Source organism: Chionomys nivalis, chromosome 8 (genome assembly GCF_950005125.1).
Source record: "Chionomys nivalis chromosome 8, mChiNiv1.1, whole genome shotgun sequence".
In the NCBI taxonomy this organism is placed as follows: Eukaryota; Metazoa; Chordata; class Mammalia; order Rodentia; family Cricetidae; genus Chionomys; species Chionomys nivalis.
The window spans coordinates 97,371,198-97,383,735 of record NC_080093.1 but is presented as its reverse complement, the minus strand read 5'-3'; positions in this window follow the sequence as shown (position 1 = coordinate 97,383,735).

Below are 12,538 nucleotides of genomic sequence, written 5' to 3'. Positions count from 1 at the left end.
TCTAGGTGTTTTGTAAACTTTGTACATCATGTGCACACAATGTTCAAGTAGGCCAGAAGAGGGCATCAGATCCAGGGGACTGGAGTTACTGAGGGTTGTGATTGACCAAGCAGGTGCTGGCAATGAACACAGGCCCTTTGGAAGAACAAGTGCTCTTAACTGCTGAGCTACCTCTTCAGCCTCTCGTCAATTATTATGTACATGTATATTTATGCATATAAACATCTTCACTGCATGTAAGCATGTGTGTTGTGTGCTCCTAGATGAGAAGAACTGCAGTTACAGATGGTTTGAGTTTCTGTGTGAGTGCCAGAAATTGAATTCAGGTCCTCTGCAAGAGCAAACAGTTTTCTTAATCACAGAAAAAACCCTCCAGTCCTACATACATATAGTTTTTCTTTTCTTTTATTCTTCTTTTTTTTTTTGAGTCATGAGTTTACATAGCCCAGAACAATGGATTCTCCTGCTTTCCAAATCTGGGATTATAGGTATGTCCTACTGCACAAATATTTAGATCATCAACTCTTTTGGTTTTATGGGACAGGGTTTCTTTGTGTAGGCTTGGCTGTCTTGGAGCTCACTCTGTAGCCCAGGCTGGCCTCTAACGCATAGAGCTCTTCCTGCCTCTGGCTCCTGAGTGCTGGGATTAAAGGCATGTGCTCCCACCACTACCACCACCGGGCTATCAACTTTTTCTTCCTTCATTTCTTTTCCTTCCTTCCTTCCTTCCTTCCTTCCTTCCTTCCTTCCTTCCTTTTTTTCTTTAAAAACTTATTTTTATTTATATGAGTACTCTACCTGCACGTCCAACTTTGTCAGACGAGGACATGGGATCACACTATAGACAGTTGTGAGCCAGTATGTGGTTACTGGGAACTGAACTCAGCACCTCTGGAAGAGTAAGCAGTGTTCTTAGATGCTGAGCCACCTCTTCAGACCCTCATCAACATTTTCTTATAGACTGATTTTTGTTTAAATTTTTCATGACTCAAACTAACTTGCACTATTACTAAACATAGACCATTTTTCATTTTAAGATTTCCTGGCTGTTATGTATTTTAGATAGGGTCTTACTATGTGACCCTGCCTGACCTGGAACTTGCAATCCCCCCAGTGTCTGATAACAAAGTGCTGGAATTGCTGATACAAGGCACACTCCTGACCTCTCTTTTATTGAGGAAGGGAAAAGGGTCTTCCTAGTAAAAAGTAGTTGTTTTGTTTTGTTTTGTTTTGTTCTTTTTGATGGTACTAGGAATTGAGCCCAGGTCTGAAGCCACATGCTAAGAAAGTACTTTACCACAGGGCCATGTTTGTAGCCCATGTCAAATGCCATAGAAATTGTTAACGGTGAAAACAACTTTGTGTGGATTACTTGAATAGCTATTTTTGTAAAACTGTGGGTTTTACTTATACATTGCTTTTAAAAAAACAATAAAACTGGGTGCTAGTGGCTCACACCTTTAATCCCAGCAAATCCCAGCACTCCTGAGCCAGAGGCAGGCAGATGTCTGTGAGTTCAGGGCCAGCCTGGTCTACAGAATGAGTTCCACTGACAGCCAGAGCTAGACAGAGAAACCCTGTCTCAGACAAACCAGAATTTAAACCACACTGCAAAATCACTCAAATCAGACAATTTAATACCTTATATAGATGTTGGATATTTTTCTGAATAAATACTTTATCATGGATAGGTCTTGTATCCTTTATTTTTTTAGAACTTGAAAACATACCAAGTTGCATATTAAGAAGGCAATCAAAAACATTTCCTTCTGTGTTCAAGTCTGCATTATTTCAAGGCTATCCATCACACACGCAAACACACACACACATCGTAACAACAGCATCAAACATTAATTAGTCTTTAAGCTTTAAATAACTAAAGACAATGCATTCCTTAAAGCAGGAGAGCATACCATGAAGTTACAGCAGTTTAGGTATAAAATATGGGGGGAATGAAATGTACTTCTGTGACAGGGATGTATCTCAGTGTTTTGTTCAGCTTGTGCTCAATCCTCAGCACCACAAATAACAAACCAAATTTCCTTGTGCATGACATTATCAACACATATATTATCCTTAAAGGTGTGTTTCAGGCCCATAGATCTTCTGTACCAAGTAGTCTAAAGGCCTGTTCAATAACCTAAACACTTTCGTCTCTATTTATGCCCCTATAACTGCTCCCTTTTTTGTACTCCCTTGTTTGCCATTGTGCCTTAAGGGAAAGTTGTCACCGAGTATCAAGAGTTAATATGCATGAAGAACTTAAGAGCAGTTGACCTATATAAACACTCAATAAATATTCAGAACAACTTGTAAAGGAGAGTCTGCCATTATCTCCATTAAAAAAGTGAAAAGTTCTATTTTATATTCTATGTATATTTTGTTTGTATAGGCATAACCACACATGCACGAGAGTGCCTATGGAGGTCACAAAAGGGGCACCAGATCTCCTTGAGCTGGAGTCACAGGCGGTTGTGACCTGCCCAATGTGGGTACTGGGAACTGAATTTGGGTCCTGTGGTAGAATAGGAACGACTCTAAACCACTGAGCAATCTCCCAGTATCTCCACTCTTTTTCTTTCTTTTTTTGGAAGACAGGTTTTTCTGTGTAGCTCTGGTTGTCTTGGAATTTGTCTGTAGACCAGGCTGGCCTCAAACCCAGAAATTAGACTGCCTCCGTTTAATTAAATACGTGCACCACCGCTCAACCTATCCCCATTCTTATACACAAGGGATTCAAAGTACAAAAAGGTGAGGTCATACCCCAGGTCATACAAATAACAGACTGTTTCCTGTCAATCTGTATCAAACTTCCCCACCTCCAATCCAGACAACTGCTGATCTAGACTAGACATGTTCTCCAAGGTATGTATATCTAGGTATCACTACATCAAAACTAAGATGTTGTTTGTTCTTCTCATGCTCATCCTTTCATGCATACATTGCTACCTAGAGACTGGCTGCTAGGACAGTCTGAATGCAGCAGCAGAATAGATTCTAACTGTCTTTCATTAGTCAGATATTAAAGGGATCTGACGTTAAAAGGGGAGACCATGTTTTGCTGCCCAATGAAATTGTTTTGCATTGGAAATATTTTAACTTTATTACATTTATTATTGTGTGTGTGTGTGTGTGTGTGTGAGAGAGAGAGAGAGAGAGAGAGAGAGAGAGAGAGAGACAGAAAGAGAGCGAGCAGCTGGTGGTCAGTAGCTGCTGATGCAGCAGGTTCTCTTCTACCATGTGGGTCTGGGGATTGAAAGCAGGTGTTTGGGTTTGTTGATAAGTGCCTTTACCTGCTGAGTCATCTTGCTTACCCAGATTTTTTTTTAAATTAAAAGCATTGTAGGTGGTGGTGGCACGCACCTTTAATCTGAGCACTTTGGAAGCAGAGAAAGGTATATCCCAAAGTTCGATGCTAACCTGGTCTACAGAGTGAATGCCAGGAAAACTAGGGCTGCATCGAGAAATCTTGTCTCCAAAACAAACCAAAACAAACAAAGAAGCAAATAAATAAATAAAACCATTTTAGTTTTGAAACCTTATAATAAGATTGTTATTTTAAATTGAGTTGATATTGACATTTTCTTAGTTTAATTGCTAATATAATTAATACTGCCAGACTTAGACAGTAAAACCAAAGCTCTCTGAAGGAATTACTAACCTTTGGAGAGTGAGCGACTCAAGTGTGGAACTAGAGAAGACCCACTTTCACCATCTGATTCTACAGTTTCTGAGAACGAGGTACAGAACATGGCAGCATGCAGCTGAGATCCATAGTTGGAGGCACTTACGCTTGACGGGTATAAAGGTCTGGTTCGTCGAGGTCCTGAGATCTTAATTCCTGTGTGGAGAGGCAGCCAGCACCACCGGTGGAAATGGAACTGCGCTTCATGCTCAGAACCTAATTCATGATTTCAATATCAGAAAAATGTTCCAGATGCAAGTGGATCATTAAGCAATAATTGTCACTTTTATTCTGAAGTAGAAGAGTAACTAAGTTTATTCCTTTACGATAGTATTTTCCCTGTGTGCTGTATTTGTTTGTCATGTATACTTAAGTCCTCACTAAAGATAACACCTATGCAACTTCAAGTATTCAATACACTCGAGCAAGACAATGCAAAAATGAACATATATGATTCCTGCATCACACGGCAATCCATGATCGCAAAATTTCAATGTGTTATCCCGAATACATCACTGGTATCTCTTATGTCTATTTCAATGGTAACTCACAGACTGCTTGACAAGAAATCTCAGGCTCCTTAACTCTCCTCAAAATGTTTCCTTTGGCTTCAAAATCAGGATTCATTCTCTTCTCCTAATATCTACTTTTCTTGCTTTATGTTTAACCCCATAGTTTAATACCCACTATTGTCTTTCTGGTTCTAATCTCCCTTTCAGTAAAGACAAGCAATCCGTTCCATAACATAATGTAGAGGCTGCTTCCATTCTCAAAATATTTTAGTATCATAAGCATATCTATGTCAGACCCTGTCTTCGTCTCTGCAGCACTAGACGCTAGCCACTCAGCTTTTTCTGGTCCTGCCCTGGCTTCTTTCTAGGATAAGACAGAACTCACTGTTGATAAAATTATATATATATATATATATATATATATATATATATGTAGTGAAGAGAAGTCACGCTATGCGATAAGGCTTATACAGGAGGCTTATTGGAAGATGAGAGAGAAGGGACAGAGAAGGCAGAGAGGGGAGCAGACTAGTCCCATGGGGTAAAGAGTGCGGGAGAGAGAGGGAGGTAGACACAGGAGAAGGGGGAGGTTAGGGGTAGGTCCACCTGTTACAAGGAACCATAGCAAATGTGCCCAGAAGTGGCTACAGGTGAAGTGCTCTTAGTGGCTACAGGTGAGGAGGTTTCCTGTCAGGACCCTAAGGACAGGCAGGCCAATGCAGATTCCCAAATACTAACACCAAATAATAACACCCACTTTATTGTTTGTTTGAGCTGGGGACTTTAGCACAATAGGCTGTGCACTGAGTCACATCACTCCTTGTTCGACTGCTTACATTCCACTTAGGTCTTATTCTCAAGCCTTCAGTTTCCCAGACTTTTTCTTCTTACATGGCTTTTCAGATGCTGCATTACCACAGGAACGCAGTGTTTTAACCTGTCCCTCCCAGGCAGTCCTCCCCTTCTCCCCCTCCCTGCGGAACACCTTGGTCAGCAATCAGCATCCTCTTTTCCCTCTCCAGGCGCTGCCCACACAAACTTACTGATCCCTGAACCCAGAACCTGGCAGATGCCGCCCCAGGTCTCTGATGCCACAGAGTTTCTTAGCAGGAACAGAGTTAACCCCATACCAGCAGTTACCTTTCTCTCTGGTTCTTGACCCCCAGCGCCCACTTCCAGTAAAATGCACAACTGCTTAGGAAGACACCCACCAATGCCAACCAGGAGCCATTTGGCTTTTAAAGTCTCCGCCTGCGTGACGTCAGAAAGCCTCTTGCGAGTACTCTTAAGCAAGAAGGCTATGCCAGTTCCCAGACAGTGGTGGGAAGTCCTAGGGCAAAAGCTTAGATTTCTAAATCTTGCAGCTGTTGTGCCTCTGGCTAGAATTGTAGTTTTGTCCCTAGCAGCCCTTTTGAGTTTCAGTCTTTCCTAGCCATCAGTGTGTCTCCTCATCTGTATTTGAGACAATCAAGTACTTTTGCAGCAGTGCCCAGTTGTTTTCCATAGTATCTTTTATTGTTGTTTTGTTTTGTAAAATATCCCTGGGCCTGGTGAAATGGCTCCATGGGTAAGAGCACTGCCTGCTCTTCCAAAGAAATGGGTTAAATCCCCAGGACCCATAACTATAACTCTAATTTCAGGAGGTCTGATGCCCTCTTCTGGCCTTGGTGGGCACCAGACACACGTGTGGTATACAGACATACATGTAGGCAAAACACTTTATACATAAAATAAAAATAATAAAGATCTTTTTTAAAAAAATAAAGGCAAATAAAAAGTATTCTTGTACAGTTTTATCAGGACCTAAGTTCTCAAAATTCATTTCAACACTAATCTTAGTTTCAAGATGCCTTAAGAAGTACAAAATTTGCTGGTCAGTGGTGGTACATTCCTTTACTCCCAGTACTCAAGAGGCAGAGGCAGGGGGATCTCTGTGAGTTTGAGAAGAGTCTACAGAAGAAATACAAAATCACTTTAGCTAAGACATTTGAATTGGAAGTATTATCTCTGTTTGACCAAGATCTCCCATATTTTGTCATTACAAGGTCAATTAGTAAGACTATTGTAATAGCTATTGCTTATGCATTAACTACTCCTGGATTCTTTTTATAGAAGACTGAAGTGAGAAAGGATTAATGTTCTATGGGTGCTTAAATAAAGCAAGTTTTCACATACTAGTCCTTCTAAAATCATTCCTCATCAAAGAACTCATTGAAACATTTTTTTTTTGTACAAATTTTAAAAAGTTGAAGTCTACAGTCATCAGGCTGGTAGTCATAGACACACAAAAACCTGACAAGCTTGCTTTCTATGTCTACTTCTGAATGCCACTCAGGATCAAGTGACATAATTGTATCAGGATTTTAGCTTAGTGATACATGGCGTTAATAAATTAAAATTCATCCTAAGGAATGTAGTGGGAAGAAATGATAATGTAATCAAGTTGAATTTAATTTGCTAGATATTTTATAATGACATTTTAAGTCATAAGCAACTGTAATATACTTTACTATTAGAAACTCTTTTAATTAATGCAGGCCACCTTATTCCCATGTGGTTATGCCGTGGCAGTATCTGTGAAAAATTCTTCAGAGCAGGTAATAGGGATATGTTACATCTCTTTTTATCTTCTTTTTTTTTCTGAGACAAGCTTGTCTATTTAACAGTCTTGGCTGTGTCCCTTTTTTACCTTTTATGTTAATTCTTTAAAAACAACTACTTCTTTATTTTATTTATTGTATTATGTGTAGTTGGAATTTTCCTTTGGGCCACCAAGAAACTCCCAAATAATTTATTATGAATGCTTCTTATTAATTATAAGTGCTTAGTCTTAGCTTAGGCTCGTCCTGCTAGCTTTTTGAACTTAATTTAACCTGTTTCTATTCATCTACATTTTTCCTTGGGGCTTTTTACCTTTCTTTTATTCTGTATGTCTTGGTTTCCTGCTTCCTCCATGTGTGTCTGATTGGCCACTGGTTTCTCCCTGGTATCTCTTTTTCTTTCTTCCTTTCTAAGCCTAAATTCCTCCTGCTACTCAGTTTCCCTGCCTGCAAGTCCTGCCTATACCTCTTTCTTGCTATTGGCCATTTAGCTTTTTGTTAGACTAATCAGGTGCCTTAGGCAGACAAGGTAAAACAGCAACACATTTTTACATATAATTCAACAAATGCAACACGTCTTTACATAGTTATACAAATATTTTGTAACAATGAAACATCATTTCTCCTTTTACTTTTTTTCTTCAAACCCGCTCTTATATGCCTCCTTGTTCCCTTTCAAATTCATGGATTATTCATTAATTTTGTTACATGCATATGTGTATGTAACCTGCCCGATCTGTATGTTACTTGTCTGTGTGCTGTCAGGGTTATAATTAGGTTGAAGGGAGATAAATACACAGGGAGAAAGGAGAGCAAAATAATAGTATGGATATGTGAAAAAAATCACAAGGATTCATACTGTTAAGTACCTAAGAAACTATAACACACGCATACTTTAATTTAGTATAATGTTATTTGTATGTATGATTCAGGGCTCACCATTTGGTATTGGATAAGCATTTCGTGTACTCTTCCCACAGTAGGACTAAAACTGTTTCTCCACTCCCGGCATTTGTGAGTTCCCTATAGTTCTTTGTGTAGGGCTGGTTGGCCCCTTGTCCCTTATAGATTGCCTCTTGTCCTTATTCAGCTCATACTTAAGCAGCCATGTTAATAAGATTTTATTGGTGTAGATTCTGACATTCCTAGGAGATACAATGTCACAGCAAACTCCATGATGCTCTGGCTCTTATAATCTATGTGTCCCCTCCTTTACAATGTTTCGTGATACTTACGTGTAGTGATATTTCATTTGTATTTTAATAAAGAAAGTTTAGCTGAAGATCAGAGAGTAAGTGGTAGCACACACCTTTAATCTCAGTAGCCACACTAGTTTGCCATAGAAACCTGGCGGTGCACGCCTTTAATCCCAGTGGTGCACATCTTTAATCCCAACCTAAAGAATGGAATGCAAGACAGAAGGAGAAAGCTCTCAGACACAGTCTCATCACCCTGTTATTTGATTTCTCTGTTAGATTGCCTTCACATATGCATTTATTTCAGGAAGCATCGACTGTATCAATACCCATGCCACTGCACACTACTTCCGTGGCCTTAGTTTTAGCTGTTTCTCCCTGTATACACTCCCTCGTCCCTCTATTTCTCTCCTTGCACCTCCCCTCACCAGCCTGTACCTTTCTATTCTATTTCTTATTTCCTGATGAGATGCTTCTCTCCTCCTTAGTCTGTTACTCTATGCTTAATCTCTGTGATTCTGTATATCCACATGTAAGCTAATACATGCCACATTTGGCTTTCTGTGTCTGGGTACCTCACTCAGGGTGATTTCTCCCCCTAGTTCTACCCATTTACTGTGAATTTAATTCTTTTTAATGGCTGAGTAATATTCATTTGTATAAAGGTTCCAATTTTTATCACGAGGTAGATCAGGTCCCATCTCTCTACGGTAAATCCACACTCATTTCCATAGTGACTGTATGAGTCTGCACTCCTACCAGCAGTGGATGAGTGTACCCCTTATTCTATGTCCTTGCCAGCAGGAACTGTCACTCGTATTATTGATCCTAGGGATTCTGACAGGTGTAAAGTGGACTCTCAAAGCAGACTTGGTTTGCATTTCACTAATGACTGAGAATGTTGAACATTTAAGTCTTTCTCAGCCACTTAAGATTCCCTATTGAGAATTCTCTGTTTAAAAATTCCCAGTTTTAATTGAGTCATTTGTTTTCTTGACATCTAGCCTTTTGAGTTCTTTATACATTTTGTTTGAGTTTTTTTGTAGAATTTTGGATATTAGCCCTCTATTGGGTGTGTAGTTGATAAAAAAATATTTTACCATTCTGTAAGCTGCCACTTTGTCTGAATGATGGGATCTTTTGTCATGCAGAAGCTTTTCAGTTTCATGAGATCCCATTTATTAATTGTTGAAATTAGTGTCTGTGTTAATAGTGTTCTGCTCAGAAAGTCTTTTCCTATGTCATTGATTTCAGGGATCTTCCCTTCTTTTTCTTCTGTTAGGTTCAAGATATCTGGTTTTAGGTTGAGGTCTGTGTGGGAATTCCTTTCCATTAAATATTTTTTGGGATGTGGGGGTGTGTCAGCAATAGGGTGGCTTCTGTGTGCTGACATGATCTCTTATAAGGGAGAGAATGGTCTCCCATGTATTTCTGGTTTCTTCATCAAAGATCAGGAGTCCGTAGGCACTTGAATTACACCTGACTTCTCAGTGGAAACCATGAAAGCCAGAATGTCTTAGATAGATGTGCTGCCAACACTAAGAGACCATGAAGGCAATCCCAGAGTACTATTCGCAGCAAAGCTTGCATTCACCATCAATGGAGAAAAAAGATATTCCAGGACAAAAACAGATTTAAATAATAGGTAGCCACTAACCCAGCCTTACAGAAACTACTAGAAGGCAAAGCACAAACCAAGGAAGCTAAGAACACCCATAATAACACAGACATCTGACAACTCTCCACCACCACAACTCAAAGAAGGGAAACACACACTCTAATAGTAGGTTTCAGCACTCCTCTCTCACCAATGGACAGGCTAAACAGACAGAAACTTAATGGAGCAATAAGAGATATCACAGATGTAGTGAAACAAATGAAATTAATAGACATCTATAGAACATTCCACCCAACAGAAAAGAAAATACCTTCTTCTCAGCATCTCATGGAACCTTCTCAAAAATTGATCACATAATCAGTAACAAAGCAAACATTCACAGATACCAAAGAAAATGTAGTAACCAGCTGTGTACTATTGGATTACCATGGAATAATGCTAGAATTCAACAACAATTCTACCCCCAGAATGCCTACAAACTCATGAAAACTGAACAGTCAACTACTCTCCAGAAGATGACATCAGATACCTTAGAATTAGAGATATAAGGGATTGTGAGCTGCCATATGGGTGCTGTTAACTGAACCTTTGTCCTCTGCAAGAGCGGCAAGTGCTCTTAATCATGGATTCATCAACCCAGCCCTAGAAGGTACTTCATTTTTTCCCTTAAACCCAGATGTCATTAGGAAAGATCCTTTTACAGATGGTGCTGAGAAAACTGGGTATGTACCTGTAGAAGAATGAAATCAGGTCGAGTCTCAAACTACATGAAACATTGAAAATAGATCACAGACTTCATGTGAAGACAGGACATGCTGAAACTGCAGGGAAGACACATCAACTATGTCCCGTGTCAACAATCATCCTATGCAGAGGTAGGAACTTCTGAATGGACTGTGACAGCAGAGAACACAACCCAAGGACTGACACATGGATTATAGCAAACTAAAAACCTGCCTAACAATGGAAGGAACCTCACAACTGAAGAGACAGCTTACAGATTTGAGAAATCATTGCCAACTCTGTATCGCATAGGGTTCTATTATGTAAAAACAGCCAAGATTAAACCAAATCCAATCCATACATGAGGTAATGAGGTGAGCAGACAGTCCTCAAAGGAAGAAATAGAAATGGCAAATAATATTTGATGATGGGTTCAACATCCTAAGCCATCAGGGAAAGGTGAAATTAAAATGATTTATACTCTCACCTTACTAGCTCAGAATGACTTTCATCAAGAAAACAGAACAACAGATGCTGGCAGGAATTTGAGGAAAGAGGAAACTTTACTCACTGCTAGTGAGCATAAATTGCAGCTACTGAGGAAATCAGTAAGTAGGTTTGTCAAAAATGAGAAAGTGGTGGGACAGATGTCTCAGGGAAAAGCACTGGCTGCTCTTACAGAGGAACTGGGTTTGGTTCCCAGCACCCACTTGGTGGCTCAGAACCATCTATAACTCCAGTTCCAGGGAATCCCTTTCTGGCCTCCACAGTCACCACGGATGTACACATATATTGCAGGAAAAATATTCACACACATAAAAATAAAAGATAAACAAATCTTTGAGGACGACAACCAAAACTATCACATGATCTGCCTATATGCCTCAGTGATAAAGAGCACTTCTTGTTCTTCCAGAGGACCAGCATTTGATTCCCAACACTCAAACCAGGCAGTTCACAACCACCTGTAACACAAGCCCCAGGAGGGTCTGACATCTCTCATCTCTGTGGTCACACACACACATATACACAGATTTAAAAGTAAAAAAATGACATTTGTAGGAAAATGGGTGAAATTTCAATTCAGAATGTTAGCTGAAATAAACTGCATTCAGATAAGCACTACGTTTTCTCTCATGTGTGCAGCCTTGATTGAAGTTTCTATGTGTGAGTGGGTCGGTGTCCATGTGTGGATGACTCATGAAACTAGAGAACTGTGAGAGGGAAAAAGAGACCTGAAGGATTAGGGTACAGGAACACTGACAGAAGATAATGCAATATTGTACTGGGAGAGCAGAAATTAGGTTGTTGTGGGCAATGGAAAAACAGCAAGAATGGGACAGAGGGGAGGGCAAGGCAAAGGCCAGAGGGCAGGGTGTGGAAGAAGAAAACATGTGTAAAAATGCCATTATGAAATCTACTACTTTGTAGCTAACTTAATAATCTTGTAATGGGAAATACTTGTTCCTGTAGCCATCGTCCCACTTGAAATGGAGTCCATGGGGCAGGTGTTGTGCTATATTAGTTCAGACATCTATTACAGTACCAGGCATATGGTCATGCGTAAAGCATTTGCTGAGCCAGTTGTTGCCATGCATGCATCTAATTCCAGCATTTAGAGGACTAAGGAAGGCCCAAAGATTCTGGCTAGAGACTCACCTAATCTGAGCAAGACCTTATCTTAAATAATAATTGCCTATTTGCCAAATACATTTTGATAGCAATTATTGAGCTTTGTATATTATGTCTGTCGGTGATTGGTTTGATTTTATTATGATGCCTATAAGTTGTTGTACACGCATATAGTAGCCTCTTGATAATTGTGTTTATTTTCTATGACAACTCTCATGTTTAAAAACCATTAGACATTTAATTATTTGAAAGCATTCATCTGTAAAATAATTTGTTAATAAAATCTTTTTTGAGAGTTAATATTTGATTTTTTCTGGTTATTTTGACTTTTCCATTTTGATATTTTATTGTTTATGCTGTAATCCCTCTTAATATCTATTTTCTAAAATTTAGAAAGGTTTTTGCTATACATACCAGGGTAACCTTGGACTTGTTATGTAGCTCAGGCTAACCTTGAACTCAAGATTCTCCTCTCAGCTTCCAGAGTGCTGGGATTACTGGCATGCACCACCATGTCTTGCTCAATTATTTTTAAAATAAATTATGTGTCTAGGTGTTTTGTAAACTTTGTA